We start from the raw sequence: 5,368 nt of genomic DNA, 5'->3' as shown, positions 1-5,368 counted from the left end.
TGGTGCCTTCCTTTGTTTTGTCATTAAAAAAGATCAGCAAAAACTGAATTGTGATCATTTTTAGAGAGAAAATAATATTTTTTATATTTAAGTTAACAATTCAATATTTTAATTGACTTTTAGATTACGGTATCTGAAAATATTCACTGATGCTACTCTTCATTGTATTTATTGGTTTGTACATCTCTGGTGACAAGAAATTTGTGTGTATTTTTTAATTTTATTAATTAAAGTATATATATTGAATTTGTATATATATATATTTGTCATGTAACTTATTTTGGTTGAAGAAATTTATTTATTTAGGTAAATTACATATTATATATATTATGTATGACCAGCTCTGGCAAAACCAGCAGTTCGTAGGAAAAATTCAGAATTGAGGTTTTGGTGTTTTTAGATTCTCCATTAATGGATGTTAGTTGAATATAAGCAAAGTTACGAACATTTAAGTCACTGAATATCAGCCATGTAGGTTTTGAGAAAACAGCTTCCAAAGATTTCGAAATTAATAGTTTATTAATAAGATTTGTATTGTAATATACTTTTCAGTTAGATTTAGTGATGGATATTTTGCAGAAATGTTCTTCAAGACATCTTTTATAAAAAGCAAAAACATGAAAATGTTCAAAGTTCTGATTTTTAAACATTTTGGGTACTTGTGGGAAATTAGAAATAAAAAAAAAACAAAACAGTGGGTTTTGCCAGAGCAGGTCATATATACATGTGTATACATAACAATACATGAGAATCAGTATGAACATACATTCTTTATTTCCATCAGTAGGAATTAAATTATCAACAGTTTTACAGGAAGTTAGTATGGTATGTTTGTTTTCATTGAACAAACTACTTAACTACATAGAAAACTTAGTAATGTACACATTCTTTCACAACACAATCGCTGAAGATCTCGACTTCAGTTCTCCCTTCTGTATTTTCTTAATATCTTAGAATAAATATAACTATTTGTGAACTGATCAAAATAGTAGGTTTTAAAGCACTGTTTTTACAGATTGCAAGCATTCATCAACAGAAATATTTCAAAGAAATTCTTCCTTATTTACATGATTATATTGATTGTCATTTATATAAAATTGACGAATCATAGATTAATGATACGACTCCCAAGCTTGAAGCCTGGCGCAAACAAGAGCTATATGCTTGTGTGTGACAGCATAAGCACGTCACTTGCGTGTGAATGATTTTCAAATGACTTGTCATTTGTGGCTGTGCATGCAAATATCCTGTTTTATAATTTTTGCAATAAATAAAAAAAGTTGGACAGTATGCGATGAACAAAAGTTATCTGCATAACATTATATTGCTATTAAGGACAATCATTCATGTATTTTTTAATCGTGCCAATATTATTAAACATAATAGACAATACAAATGTATATTGGCTTAAGCAGGGAGCGCTTGTGTGCACCAGACTCAATAAAGGAAAAAGGTTATCCATCAAAATTATTCAAAAGCAACATAGGAGTAAGAATATAATCTTTTGTTGTTATTGGTCAAATGTTTTTGATATACAAATTAAATATTTACTCACCTAACTTATTGTAACAAAAGTATAAAAACAAGTATGGAAGTTGATAAAATAGAAAAAATGGAATGACAACAAAATCAGGAAAAAAAATGGTTTGAAATATTAAAGCTTTGAAGAGGGATATGGATTCTAAAACAATTTGGCAAGATGTTCCAGTAAATATTAACTCATCTTCCATAAATTCATATTTGCACATTTTTAACTATTATCAACTGTCTCACAAAAGCCAGTACTGATGAATATCACCAATGCACAGCAATGTGAAATAGATGTGTTAAAAAAGCTCATTTATTTGTCTATGGCTATGTGATATCACCATGTTCATACATGGGTGTGGTATGACACCATCATGCCCAAATATGGGCAAATCATAACTTCTTATCACATAAACTTGGAAAAGTTTATGTGGACATTACAGGCAGCAAAATTGGGATGAATGTGTTGAAGCGTAGGTTTATTTTCATGGATGCTATGAGAAAAAACAACTACCTGTTTAGACTACTATAATAGAGGTAGACGATAACGAAATCAATATATACCACCATAAGCAGTTTTGGTCTAGCAAAAATGAATGTCTTCAATAATGTTATACTACATACATGTATAAATATCATTTTTTTTAAATGTTGCTTATCCGAATGCCTTGCAGTTTATTAACATTAAATAAAACCAAAGTCATAACAAAAATGGAGAGAAAATACAATGAAAGAAAAAAAATTGTTGATTACCATTATTGAATCTTAAGATACAACAATCTATTGTGGTATGTCTGACTATTGTTGTAAAAGAATTTTAGGGAATAATTTTAGAATAAATGTGTGTAATTTAATATATTAGAGAATAAGAAATACAGCTCCAGTTGTATGTATGCTAACATGCAAATATGTAGGAAAACTAAAACTTTACAGAGTTGGGGAGGAAACGAATCAATGGATTATTACACATCGTATGCATACAATACATAATAATACATTGTGTTGATTTGTGGAGCTTGCTTAACTATGACACTAAACTTCAGTCTTGTTATCTTGATTCACTATGGCATGCAGGAAATATATACCATTTCCTTCGAAAATTACAGCATAATTTTCAATTTATAGCACCTTGTTTAATGGAGCTTAGCAGTTAAAACTTAGAATTAATGTAATAAACTTTTTTTTAAACCATTAATAAACATGAAAAAAATAACATAAATGTAACCTGTTATCAAATACTTTTGGTCAGCTCAGATTTAATCCCATGAAAATGTTAACATTCTGAACTCTTTATCTTGATTGGCTGTGATGCACCACACAGCGGTGGCACCGCCACATTCAACGGCCCGTAATAACAAAAATACTTATTAGGGTTCACAGGGAGAATTTTTTTGGCTTAGTATGGTCCAAATTGTGCTTTTAGACCACAATATTAGTGATTATCAAAATAACATTATTTGGATAATCAAATTATTTTTTTTAAATTTTTGATCCGACGACCTAGTTGTGGCATCGGACAACAGGGAATGCTCCATGCCCTCCACCCCCGCTGGCAGCACAGAGTATTGTTTATATCTAACACACTCAATGATTAATAGAAATGTCAAAGGTCATCATCTAAGCTATAGATCTTACACATTTTCATACTTTTTTCTTATAAATAATATTAATACCTTAAACATAAGCCAACAATATATATATACATTTGCACAATTTTTCTTATCAAAAGTTAATAATCTGTTTTTCTTTTTTTTTAACCCTGGAAGACATCACTACTTGTTTCACTTTATATTTCTAAATTAACATGACTGGTGATTGGCTAAAATCAAAATCAATTTAACACATCGTCAAATCAAACCATCAAGGCACTTTCTCATTGAGCAATACTGTTTTCGTTTACAATTCAGGGTTAAATTTTAGATGAAGGTATGGTTTAGTAGTCACAAAACCCACCTTCCAATCATAGACTTCACTAATAGCATCAGGTTATTTCATTTAAATTTGGTTTAAAATAGTCATGGGTTCGATCACTTTTCAAGTCAAAATTCGTTCTTACAATAACAGACAATTTCCCAAGTCTCAAAGAGCTATCAGGGTCTTATACCATCAGCCTTGCAGGTTGAACCACACACTGACTTTTAACCAAGACACAATGTATTAATTTAACATATTAAATCACACTTATAAATACTTATACTGTTAGGATTTAAATTCAACGAAATAAATTGATATCACACACAAAAAATTCATTTTCTTATTAATAAATTTCTCCAGGGGAAAATATACAATTTAATTTCATTATTAATTGATGTATTACAAATAATGAGGATGTTATTCCTGAGAAATGTGATAAAAAATGCACTCTTTATACCATGGTAATTGTGAATTTTAAAAATAACTAAATTTCTCAGGAAATTTTTAACAAAAATTTAAAATTTTAGAAAGTCATAATAAATGTTGTCAATCAAATTTGTTACAAAGTTTTACATATTTTAACGGCAGTTACATGGTATTTTAATACCCAGGCACAGAATCATCACCCGCAAAGTAATGGACCTTTCCGGAGTGTCAATCAAACTCAACAACTGACCAATCGGAACAGCGCTAAGCGCTATGTTTTATGTGTATGTTTTAACACTGTCATCTGGTGGGAACTTGGCAACAATATCCAAGAGGCGGGGCTTACCGGAAAGGTCCATTCTCATGAAAAAACCAATTATTAATGAGCACCTTATATGCAAAAACTTAAATGATGTTTGTATTAAAATAATTTGTTATATATTATTAGTTTTCATATTTTCTTTTTCATTTCCTTAAGAGCTTTGAGACAATTTATAATTGTGTAAGGCGCTATACAATTCAATTTCCACTACCATTATTATTATTAAATAACCTTAGTAAGGCTTACACAAAATCATTATAGCACTATAATGATTTGTAAAGCGTACTGGTCTCGAGTAAGTGCCACTCTCCAATAAGCACATCATGAACTTGCCGAAAAATTGTATAATCTCTGCAGTGTTTACCTGACTCAACCTGCAGTATATTTAGACACTTTACTAAAAACATATTTTAATTTTTGTCACTTCCATTGTCATTCATGGTTCAAATAACAAGGCTATCAAGTGAAAAGAAATGCAAGTTGCGGTGTTATATATCAGATACTCTATGGAGGTATACCTATATTAGTACACTGGAAATAGAAAGAAATGAAAACTATAAAGCATAAACATATAAATATAACAAAACAGATTTCTACATCATGTCCTCAATGCAATCAAAGAACTTTTGTCCATTTATTTTAATATATTCAAAGCTCATAGTGTGTATCAACAACCTATTACATATGCCAGTCCTGTATGTTTTGTATGTTTATGTTGTTATAATTCTAATGGACCTGCATTCATAATGTAATGCTGGTTAAAATATAAACATCCTGAGACGTACATTCTGTGATTGGATGTGATGCAGAATGTAACCTACAATAATTTACTACAGCCACTGTACTATGATATGAACATGTACAATTCCTATGTTTATCATAGCTAGTTATATCACAGTTATTAACAAAATATTGACCAGGCTGTGTTACCAACACTAATAATTCATAGAGTACCACAGTCGTGTCGTCACGATGCCAGGTGGCGCTCTCTGTTGTCAAGACAGTTACCGTTCATAACACTGAATGACTTCATAGGCTTTCTGGAATAGGCATTTTAAAATCTAATATTTTACCATCAAAATGTATTAAAAACACATTATATTAGTTATCGAACACACATTTAATCATCAACTAAAATTTACAAAGAAAAATAACATAAAATATCTTAATAATTACGTT

This window comes from Anneissia japonica, unplaced genomic scaffold (assembly GCF_011630105.1).
Source record: "Anneissia japonica isolate Jap-2015-1 unplaced genomic scaffold, ASM1163010v1 scaffold287948_len850469_cov200, whole genome shotgun sequence".
NCBI lineage: Eukaryota > Metazoa > Echinodermata > Crinoidea > Comatulida > Comatulidae > Anneissia > Anneissia japonica.
The sequence above is the reverse complement of the archived record's forward strand: the minus strand, read 5'-3'. Positions refer to the sequence as shown.